Consider the following 12,825-nt stretch of genomic DNA (forward strand, 5'->3'; position numbering starts at 1 on the left):
GTTGCAATGCTTTATTTAGATAGAGTTGTGTGTGACCATAATATATTTTAATTAATAAAGCTGAATGAATTTGAATATGTTTATACTGTTGTGTAATGAATGTGCTGTTATCCTGCCACCAAAATCAAAATATCCCACCTTATTCAAGGTTGTAGGTAACAATTTATCATTTGGGAATGCAGTGGAATGACATTGTTAGCAATCCCTTTCCCCAGAGGCCTTAAACCTTACATAATGTGAAAAGATTTTCTTCATACTTTATATATTGTATTTTTTCTTTTTATTGTACCTACTGGGATATTATGATAGTTACAATAGACATGATATAAGAGTATTTTTAACAGTTTAGCTAAAATACATTATAATATTGCTTCCTTGGCATTTACTTTATGTATATCTAAGGAGACTTGAACTGACACTCCGATCTCCCACTAGTACATACACTGGACAGAGTCACAAGGAAATATAAACGCCTAATATGACTTCTCCAGAAGCCTCTGTGAGCAGTAGTCTCCCTTCTACCTCAGGGCCTTCACCTTGTCTTCTCCTTAGATAAGATTGCTGCAGAGCTTACCAAAACGTTTTTCTTTTTGGTTTGAATTGACTGGTTTGGACTAAGCTCAAGAACACCAAAGCAGTCTTCCTATGGATCCTAATAAATGCATGTGCCCTGGGTCCTGCCACTCTGCCTGCATCCTGGCTTGGCCTCCCCGTGTAGCCCCCTGAGGTGTGCTGTGTACTTCCTCCAGGGCCTGTGAATAATAAACTTGTCTATTGAAGTTTTGCTTGTGGTCTTTTCTCTAACTGCTGCTCACCATCCAACATGAGGGGACTCTGCTTAACAAAAGGTAAATTAACAAAGTCCAAAGTATAATTACAGTCCATACTTTTGGAATTCTGAATCACTATTTAAAACGTTTTTACCCTATACTTTTCACATGCCGTTCTTCTGAGCCTACATAACCGATTTTCATTGTTTTGATATACACTGAATGCACTACATAAATATATTTAGTTAAATATATAATTTAGGAGTGAGAGAACTAAGGAGGAAGGTGTGAGTGAATATATTTGTACACATCTTCAGAAGGAAAGGTAAAGTGCTCAGACATCACTGCCTTCTCTATCTGTAAACTTTAAAGGGCCAGCAAAAATCATGATCTTTCAAAGCAGTGACTGGTAGACTTCACTGGGAACCGACAGTATTTGTGTTGGGATAAGGTGGTGTAAGGGCTCAGATCTGCTTTTTCTGGTGTGGTGCTACAGGGAATGGGGTCCAGGGTTTGCAACATCAGCACTTAATGGAACTTGTTAAAGATGCCAATTCATGGGTCCCACTTCAAACCCGTAGAATCAATTTATTTGCCAGTGGTTTGGAACATCAGATATATATTTTTTGAACATCAGATAATTCACATGCACATTATAGCTTGAGAAGTAAGGCTTAGATAAGTGGTTCTTAGCTCAGGTTTCCTATTAGGATCCCTTGTGTTTTAAGAAAGATCATCACATGTGCCCTCCCCCACAGTTTCTCTATTGGTCTGGGTAGAGCATCAGTGTTTTAATCAGTGCTGCAAGTCATTCTAAGGTGAGCCCAGGGTTAAGCACGAGGGCTGTTTTATAATTTATGAGAACTGAGTGTAGGCTCTGGTCCAAGAGGAGGTAACAGGACCTACTACTCTGTGGATTTGGAAGGAGTAGGTCAGTGTAGCCCACAGTCCTCATGCTGTACCAGAATTTGTGGGTGTTCTGTGGGAGGGCCCTTGAGGAGAGGGAAAAGAAACAAGTTGGTCTCCATGTATGAGCTCATTGTTCCTGCATCTCCTGTGACAAAGGATAGAACGGGTGGCCTTTTCTGCAATTCAAGGTCCTTCTGCCTGTGGGTGTGGTGGTAGCAGGTAAAGAGGCTCTGCTGATGCCTTTCCCATAGTCTCATGACCTCTCAACATAAGTAGAGATGGAGGAGGAAGAGGAAGAAATGACAGCTTCTCAAGTAAGTGCCAAATCTCATGGCAAGAGCCGTGTCCTTTTTCTCTCCTGAAATGACATGTATTTAGAACATGCAAACATTTACTTCACTACTTCTGATGTTCCTACCTAACGTTTTCAACTACTTTTTTTCTTCTTATGACAGTCAAGGTCAGCTCTTTAGAATACTTCTTTCCTGGGTCCCAGAGCTACTGTTCACTCTCTCTGTTCTGGCTTCCTATACAGTGTGAACGATTCTCACCATGAACTAATGTCCTGTAACTATTGAAAATGTCCTTTTGTGACATTGAGAGGGGAAGCCATTAATATCCAAGAGACCCATTGGAGTAGGGTGTTGTCAAGTCCTGGGCTATCAGTGAAGATTTCATGTTTAGGTCCCATCTGGATGCTCCATCAGCTCTATGCACACCAGGATTAAGGAAATGCATGAATAAACAATGGAAGTGTGGTCCAGAATTACTCAGAAAGTACTGAAAATGAAAGAGCCTTGATCTCCAGAATGCTAAAGAAAGCTACTACATGAGAGGTACTGTGTTTCCTTGAAAATAAGACCTAGCCGGACAATCAGCTCTAATGCGTCTTTTGGAGCAAAAATTATAAGATCCGGTCTTTGTTGAGCCCTCCCTGCTTCTGCATGCAGACACAGGTGGCTGCCATATCTGAGTCTCCATTAAGCTGGCTGACACCACTCATTCACCCTGATTCCCTGAAACCCCACCCCACTCAACTTTTGGGCACACCCAAGCCTCTTCCAGTGGCTTTTCATACAAATTGCCTGCCTTGGGTCATGCTGCAGACCTTCCTAAGTCTCTCAAAGGTTTGCAGAATCCAGACAAGCAGCATCTGGATTCAGTGTGTCCCATACCTCTGGCTGAGCAGCCCTAAGCCTGGTATTAGCGGCAGCCAGCCATGGTTTGTGGATTGGCCTCTCAAAGCACTTCCAAGCACAGTGTAGGCAGTGGCCATCTGCCAATTCCTTTGTTGCTTCTGCTGGATAGCCCTGGGTAGAACACAGGCTGTGGCTGAACTTGACCTGCAGTGGGTCCCCTCCCAGGTGGTCCTGGGGCTGATGCACCCAGTAGCCAGCTTCAAAATAAGCTGGAGCATCACCTAGCTGTCTCCAAGGACGACACACCAAAGGGGTGAATTGGGCAGGCACCAGACCCTGCTGAGGCAGATTTTGCTCTGTAGAGTCAGCCCCTGTACCACAACGTCACGGCCAGTCCTCACAACAAATCAGCCGGAGGGTCAACCCCTCCAAATGACATGCAAACAACAACCAAGGCTTAATTACAACAGGAGGGCACACACAACCCACACAAGGAACACATCTGGAGCACACAGGTCAGGTGAGCCCCATATCACATCTACTACATAAGTCCACTCTACTAAGACCAGGAGACATAGAAGCTCTGCCTAATACATAGAAACAAACACAGGGAGGCAGCCAAAATTGGGAAACAAAGGAACATGTCCCAAATGAAAGAACAGAACAAAACTCCAGAAAAAGAACTAAACAAAATGGAGACAAGTAATCTACCGATGCAGAGTTCAAAACACTGGTTAGAAGGATGCTCAGTGATCTCAAGGAGAACTTCAACAAAGACAGGAAACATAAAATGGAGATAGAAAACATAAAAAGACCCAGTCAGAAATAAAGAATACTATAACAGAAATAAAGAATACATTAGAGGGAACCAGTAATAGATTAGATGAAGCAGAGGATCAAATCAGTGATTTAGAAGATGAGGTAGCAGGAAACACCTAATCAGAATAGCAAAAAGAAAAAGGAATAAAAAAAAATAGGAGAATTTTAGGATCCTCTGGGACAACAGCAAGCACACCAACATTCACACTATAAAGGTACCAGAAGAAGAGAGAGAGAGCAAGGAATTGAAGACCCATTTGAAGAAAGAATGATGAAAAATTTCTCTAACCTGGCAAAGGAAATATGCAAGCCCAGGAAGTGTAGAGAGTCCCAAATAACATGAATCCAAACAGACCAATATCAAGACACATCATAATTAAAATGCCAGCATTTAGGGGCCGGCCCGGTGGCTCAGGCCGTTAGAGCTCCATGCTCCTAACTCCGAAGGCTGCCAGTTCGATTCCCACATGGGCCAGTGGGCTCTCAACCACAAGGTTGCCAGTTCAACTCCTCGAGTCCCGCAAGGGATGGTGGGCAGCGCCCCCTGCAACTAAGATTGAACATGGGCACCTTGAGTTGAGCTGCCGCTGAGCTCTCGGATGGTTCAGTTGGTTGGAGTGCAGTCTCTCAAACACAAGGTTGCCAGTTCAACTCCAGCAAGGGATGGTGAGCTGTGCCCCCTGCAACTAACAACAGCAACTGGAGCTTAACTGCACCCTGCACAACTACGATTGAAAGGACAACTTGACTTGGAAAACATCCTGGAAGTACACACTGTTCCTCAATAAAGTCCTGTTTCCCTCCCCCAATAATAAAAAAAAAAAAAATTCAAGAGGAAAATGGATGAATTCACTCTGTCGAAACAGACGTGTATGCAATTAAACCATCTCAAAGGTCTAGCAATGAAATGTGCTGCACTATGATCCTCTTACTGGGGGGCAGAGAGGTTGTATGGTGAAAGTAAAGTTAGCAGGAGGCTTTTGCCAAGGTTGAAACTCTTTGGAGATATGATTATATTTGGTAAAAAGCTATTTGTAAACTAAAGAAGATAGAAATTTACCAATTTTGGCATAAGTTTTTAAATCCAAATGTCTATGTTTGTTATATGAAAAAACCAGAATCTGTTTTGCTGGAATTTTAAAATTACTTGAAATCATATCTTTGGATCTTTTAACATTACAATCCAAGACATATAAGAAACATTAGGTGAGAAGTGCTCCAAATTGTGTGTGTGTGTGTGTGTGTGTTTATTACAAATCAATAGAAATGAATATGCACTTATCCAAAAGTAATGAACTCTGACTTCAGAAACATCATCAGAAAACAGCACCCTAAAGGAGCATTACTACAAGAGCACGGAATGGTGAATATGGAAGGGCAGTGTTAGGAGCAGCATCTAAGAGTATGGACAAGGTTTGGCAGTGCCACGGTGATTCATGGCAAAGGTCTATGTGCACGGATGTGGTCAGCCACATAAGCAGCCAATAACAGCGAGAACAACAGGACAGCAGTGACATGTATGTCAACGAGGACCAGGTGACTATATAAAATTAAGTTGAAAAAGAGGACAGGGAACATAATAGGCTTCATGAACTGAAATATGTAATTACAAGAACTTAAGGAATTTTCTGGAAAACATACACATTAGAAGTAGTAGTAATGAGGAAAACACAGATTGTAAAAAATTGCTCGTTTTATTAAATACAATGATATATTTAAATACTAGGTTAGTATACCAAGATGTACATGATGAATCCAGAAAGGGTAAATAATTACTTGCAGCAAAAAAAGAAAAAGTCAGTGAAATTAAAATAAAATTCAAAAGTTACTTTTAGAAAACTATGCATATGGAAAAAGGAATGGATCTTATATTAAAAACTACGGCAAATCAATTGAATGGTATAAGGCAACTAAATTTTTTTAAAAAGTATGTTCTCAAGATATAGAAAATTCTCATTTTAAAAAAAGGCCATTGATTTATTTGAAAAAATATGTGTTAAAACAATGACTCCGCAGTCCCAAACTGTAGATATAAAAAACACTGCAAGTGTCATCAAATATACGGAACTGATGATTAAATAAAAACAAAGTCACTGATAACAATGAAATTTGCAAGATAGAAGTATCAGTGGCTTAAAAAGCCAAAATACATTAGAGTAAGAAATGGAGACATCATTCAATTTTATAAGCTCCCTCAATAAGATGTGTCAAAATCATGTATGTTCAAGGTGAATGAACAACAGCGCACACACAGGATGAACAACGTGGCAGGAACAGTAGTTTGGTCAACAGTCTCACAGATATTAGGTTGCGAACTTGGAAGGTGTTCTCCTTAGGATAAGCTGCTACACTTTTTATTGCCAGCTCAAAGGAGATGATCACATTATGTCTGATCAACACTGTCACACTGCCCTAGGGAGGCACTGTTACATCCCACAGAAACTAGAAAAACAATTGGAGGCGCTCATCACTCAGGCTCTCCTGATACTTTCTCTCTCAGTATATGCAGGGACATGCTGATCACTCTTCCCAGTGGCTTCAAGAGGCACTTCTTTACGTAGCAGGATAATACTGTGATGTATTAATCACTGTTCTCCTTTAAGAATTTTCTGTTACCTAGGAAACGCTTTTCATGATGCAGTCCACCAGAAGTTGTCTATCATCTAAAGGTGGGTCATCACAGCAGGAAAAGAGGACAAAACTTTAGACCCTTAAAATGTATACTTCAAAAGCAAGTCTCACGTAAAAATCTCAGAGGAAAAGAAGAGATCAGAAGGCCAAGGTCTTTCTATATTCCTGTCTACATAGGGAGCTAGAAGAAGATAAATACAAGATAAGGTAATAAAAAGAGGGTGAAATTGTATGGGTTCTTGAGAAGCAAGCGGCTGTGTGCTCTGCCCACAGGCTGTAGGGTGAACACCTGAAAGACTGAGATACACTCCCACATAGCAATGAGATCAGACAGGATTGCAGTGTCAATTCTTTTTTTTTTTTTTTTTTAATTTTAAATTGGGGAATGTTGGAGAATAGTAATAGTGTGTTTTTCCAGGGCCCATCAGCTCCAAGTCAAGTTGTTGTCCTTCAATCTAGTTGTGGAGGGCGCAGCTCAGCTCCAAGTCCAGTTGCCATTTTCAATCTTAGTTGCAGGGGGCACAGCCCACCATCCCATGTGCAAATTCAATCAGCAACCTTGTTGTTAAGAGCTCTTGCTCTAACCAACTGAGCCATCCGGCCACTCCAATGTCAATTCTTTATATTAACTCTTGTGTCACAACCTCAAAAGATCCACCCCATTTTTCTTACACACATACGGCAAAAAGAGAACTGAAGAAATGGCTGAGAGGCCTGAACAGGCACAGAGGGCTGATACAGGCCCAGGAAATATCATGGAATCTCAGATACACAGGAAGAGCAGCCATTTTATTTTTCTATCTCCTATGAAGATCCCCCAAGAATATAAAATGTGAATGGAAACTGAATAGGTTCTGGAGTCAGAACTACAGAGTCCAAACATTGATGTTTCGATTGAAAACCAAGAATCAAGGAAAAATGGGACTCCTTAGAGACAGCCATCCTGGTGCCTCTGAAACCAAAACACCAAATGGTCAGAGGGGTCAGATAATAGAGTTGTAGGTCAGAATAACACCTGAGCTGGACCATCATGGTAGACTGGGAGGTTAAACTTTACACTTTTCAATGACAGAGTGATGTGTGTGTACCTGTGTGGGGGAACAGTTCCTCCGAGAGCTCGTAAGACATAAACTTTTAGTTTCCAACAGATCTTTCCCATTTGAAAATAGTTTCCCAAACAGTATTTAATGGATTGGCTTACTCTGTGCCCATCTGAGCTCCTATTTGTGTTCATATCTCCATACATTCCCACCTGTGTGGATTTCCTGCCATTTTGTCTTCACTTCCCAGGTTCAGAGCTCTTTCCCTTGTAGCAAAATGGAGTCAGCTCAACAGAGTTTTCAATTTATAAAGAAAAATGAACATGGTATGTTATTCTTTTCCAGAACATATTTCCAGCTCCTTGTTCCACTGAGAAGACATTATAGATAGTTTTCAAAAAGTATTTCAAAAATTAGTAACTGATTCCCTCCTTCTGAATGATCAGGAAGCCTTTTAAGTATGTAAATATCCTTTTCCCAGAAATATTGAATCAAAAGCACAAGGGTAAAAACCACAGAATGAGATACCCTTAAAAATTTGCCATAAGGTTTTCTGACTTCTAACATTCTTCAACCAACACTAATCTAGCATAAAATGTGAAGAACTTCTGAAGAAAGGGGAAGTTGAAAGGCTTCCATATGTCTCATGAGGAAGCCTTTCCTTCAGATTCAAAACAGCTTCAACCACTGTCTTAAGAACAGGGATTTGAAACTTAGACAAGCAAGTCGGGGGCTCCCAAGAGACTCACAAGGCAAAACAAAAAGACATACAGAGATAGATACCAATTTCTGGAGGAAATTTATTATCACCCAGGGATAGCAGGTTCTTGTAGTTCTCTGACATTACGTCCCTGTACAAGGCCCTCTGAGCAGAGTCCAGGCACTCCCACTCCTCCTGAGAGAATTCTATGAACACATCCTTGAATGTCAACAATCCCTGAAAGGAAAACTCATTTCACCAAGTGTACAGGGAGAAAGTTCTTATTTTGAAATAAAATGAGAGAAGTACAGATGTGTAAAAATTAACTTGGCTGGAAAGAGGTTTGTGTGATTAATCCAAGATAATTAGGGGGGATGTATACATCACTAATATTTTTTTCCCAAGTAAAATTAATGGAATACGAAGTGAGCCATGTTAAAGTGCAATTCAGTGGTGTTTAATAAATTCACAATGTTGTACTATTATCACATCTAGTTCAAAAACATTTTTATCAGCCCCAAAGGAAACCCTTTACCCATTAAGTAGTTGCTTCCCATTTACCTCTCCCCACAGTCCCTGACAACTAATGCTGTTTCTATGGATTCACCCATTCTGGATATTTCATAAAAATGAAATCGTATGAAACATGACCTTTTGTGTCTGGCTTCTTTCACTTAGAACAATGTTTTTGGTTCATTCATGGTGTAGTGTGTATGAGGACTACTTTCCTTTTTTATGACTGAATAATATTCTATTTTAGGACTATATCAAATTGTATTTGTTAATTCAGGTGGTCATGGACTTTGGGCTAATATTAATAGTACTGCTACAGACTTTCATGTACAAGTGTGTGTTTCAATATCTGTTTTCAATTATTTTGGGTATATACCTAGGGGTGGAATTACTGGATAACATAGTTCAATTTCTTTAAGGATCTGCCACACTGTTTTCCACAGCAGCTGTACCATTTTATCAGCAATGTACCAGGATTCTAATTACTCCACATCTTTACCAACACTATCAACCCAGTACTCATGCTCAAGTTAAACAATCTAGAGAAATCCTAAGAAATTTGTGCTGATGTTGGCCTGCTCAGAAGCAGTCATTGTGGCATTCATAATAACAGTAAAAAAATTGTAAAGGACCCATGTGTCTTCATTAAGTGAATGCTTCAGTGAGGGTTTAAGAAAGCAAGCTTATTTCTATGTTTTCTAACATGAAGACAATTTCAAGATATGTGGTATATAAATACATAAACTCGCAGAACACCACAACACAAAATTCTGAAGACTAATTTCTCAAAACACTTTACAATACATAAATGCCTTTTTACAAGATTTTCACTAAGGAGAACTAAGAGTAGTTCCCATGGAGCCAGTAACGATGGTGGAAAACATGACAGAAAAGGGGATATTTTACTTCTTAGTCTCTAAACTGTATCACTGTGTGAAATTTTAGCACAAAAATGTACACATTAGATGTTTAATAAAAAATACATAAGACTGAACAAACATTATTGGAAGCAAAATTTGGGGGCAATCTGTGATGACATAGAATTTTGCTCTTGTCTTTGCTAAATTATAACCATTTTTATCTAAAACACCTGCTGCAAAAGAGTCCCTAAAATGAACATGGGAGTTTTTGTGAAATGGATGTGTAGTGAATGATTTAAAGAGCCCTTATTGTCAGACAATGAGGTTGAGTCGACCTTTTTAAATTGATTAGATAGTAAAACACCTTCTCTATCCCTTAGTTCTAACTCTGAACCTCCCATTCTATTCCAAATTATAAATATTCTGGAGTTAGAAACACACTGATTTATTTCTTTAACTTCAAATTTATTTATAAAGTAAGACAGAGCCAGTTTCCCCATCAGTCTTCTTTTCCAGAGTTTTTGGGTATTGTGCACATTAATACATCACTTAAGTATGTAGTCTCTTAAATCCTGATTTATACAGAACTGAAAGGGCATCCAGATGGAGCCCCTGAAGAATTCTTACTGACCAACCTTGCTGACACCACAGAGCCTATTCCCCATTGCTAATCCACACCTGACCACACACCCCTACACAAGATGATCACCTCAAAGGAGCCTCTCCCCAAGTCTCATGGCACTGGGTCTCCGTGAGATGGAATCTGCATGGAGCTGATTTAGGCAGGACGCTTCAGAGACTGAGAAGATTAACAAGTCCAAACGAGGAATTTTAGAAAGGAGAGAACAGATCCACCAACTAGAAATATAACTTTTACCTGGAAAAGAGCCATTCCTTCTTCTTTCCTCTTCCTTTGGGCTTCTTTCAAAGATAAGATTATTCTGTGTGAAACATGTTGTTTAATGCTTAGAGTCTACATACCCCCTTCCTCTGTATGTAACAAGCAGCAAACACAGGGAGGAACTTAGTATGTGGAAAAGACAATCTTTTGCTGCCCACTGAAACATGAGGGATGCAGGGACAATATATTCTTATATGGAGACCTATAAATGAATAAGTGAGTTTTTCACCCATTTCTTCAGAAAGCACTCCCATGCTGCTGAAACCCACATAGCCTGCTATAGCTGCACTGTTCCTGTCCACCTGGCCATCAGCCAAAGGAAATTGCCTCATCTAAGTTCTTGGCTCCTCCTTAGGCAGCCAGCATTCAATGGCTGGTCCAAGTAGGATATGGAAGCCTGTCCCTTCCCTCAATCTGGACCAACTCTGAATAGCCATCCCAGTTCCAAGGTTCCCTGCTGTAGCAAAAACAAACAAACAATGAAAATAGTCTAAGAGACCTGTGGGATAACATCAAGCGCAACAACATGCACATCATAGGAATACCAGAAGAAGAAGAGAGGGAGCAAGGGATCATGAACATATTTGAAGAGGTGATGACTGAAAACTTCCCTAACCTGGTGAAGGAAATTGACATACAAGCCCAGGAAATGCAGAGAGTTCCAACCAAGATGAACCCAAACAGGCCCAAACCAAGACACATTATAGTTAAAATGGCAAAGGTTAAAGACAAACAGAGAATCCTAAAAGCAGCAAGAGACAGACAGCGAGTTACTTACAAGGGTGCTCCTATAAGACTATAAGCTGACTTTTCTACAGAAACTTTGCAGGCCAGGAAGGAGTGGTAGGAGGTATTCAAAGTGAAAAACAAAGGCCAACAATCTAGACTGCTTTATCCAGCAAGGCTATCATTTAAAATTGAAGGACAGATAAAGAGCTTCCCAGAAAAAAATAAGCTAAAGGAATTCATTACCACCAAGCCAGCATTGTAGGAAATGTTAAAAGGGCTTCTTTAAGCAGAAGATGTAAACAATCTAATGAAGAACAGAAATACAAATAACAAAATGGCAATAACTATGTATCTATTAATAATCACTTTAAATGGATTAAAGACATAGAATGGCTGAGTGGATAAGAAAACAAGTCCCTTGCATATTCTGTATACAAGAGACTCACCTCACATCAAAAGACACACACAGGCTGAAAGTAAAGGGATGGAGTACGATATTTCATGCAAATGTAAATGTGAAAAAAGCTAAACAATAGCAATACTTATATCTGACAAAATAGACTTTAAAATGAAGACTATAATAAAAGACAAAGAAGAACACTACATAATAATAAAGGGATCGATCCAACAAGAGGATATAACCCTAGTAAACATCTATACACCCAACATAAGAGCACCTAAATATATAAAACAGACACTGACCAACATAAAGACAGAGATCAACAGTAACACTATCATAGTAGAGGACTTCAACACACCACTGACAACAAGGGACAGATCCTCCAGACAGAAAATCAATATGGAAACAGCGACCTTAAATGATACATTAGACCAGTTGGACTTAATCAATATTTTTAGAGCGTTTCACCCCACAGCTGCAGAATATACATTCTTCTCAAGCACACATGGAACATTTTCCAAGATAGACCACATGTTAGGCCACAAAACAAGTCTCAATAAATTTAAGACTATTGAAACCATATCAAGTGTCTTCTCTGACAACAGTGCTATGAAATTATAAATCAATTACAAGAAAAAAATGTAAAACACACAAATACGTAGAGGCTGAATAACACATTACTAAATAATGAATGGGTCAACAATGAGTTTAAGGGAGAAATCAAAAGATACCTCAAGACACACGAAAATGAAAACACAATGACTCAAAATCAGGGGATACAGTGAAAGCATACCTAACAGGGAAATTCACAGCAATGCAGGCCTACCTAAAGAAACAAGAAAAATCTCAAATCAATAGTTTATTCTTACATCTACAGGAACTGGAAAAGGAACAGCAAAATAAGTCCAAAGGGGGTACAAGGAAGGAGACAATAAATATCAGAACAAAAATAAATATCAGAACCAAAACAAACAATACATAAGATGAATGAAACCAAGAGCTGGTTTTTTGAGAAGATAAACAAAATTGACAAACCTTTAGCCAGACTCATCAAAAAAAAGAAAGGACCCAAATCAATGAAATCAGAAATGAAAGAGGAGAAGTGACAACAGACACCACAGAAATACAAAAAGTTTGAAGAAAATACTATGAGCAACTATATGCCACAAATTAGACAATCTGGAAGAAATGGATAATTTTTCTAGAAGCATACAACCTTCCAAAGCTAACTCAAGAAGAAACAGAAACTCTGAATAGACTCATTACTACCAGTGAAATTGAATCAGTAATCCACAAGCTCCCACCAAACAAAAGCCCTGGACCAGATGGCTTTACAGGTGAATTTTATCAAACATTCAAAAAAGAATTATCACTTATTCTCCTCAAACTATTCCAAAAAATCCAGAAGGAGAGA

The sequence above is a fragment of the Rhinolophus sinicus genome, linkage group LG11 (assembly GCF_036562045.2).
Source record: "Rhinolophus sinicus isolate RSC01 linkage group LG11, ASM3656204v1, whole genome shotgun sequence".
NCBI classification, from domain to species: Eukaryota; Metazoa; Chordata; class Mammalia; order Chiroptera; family Rhinolophidae; genus Rhinolophus; species Rhinolophus sinicus.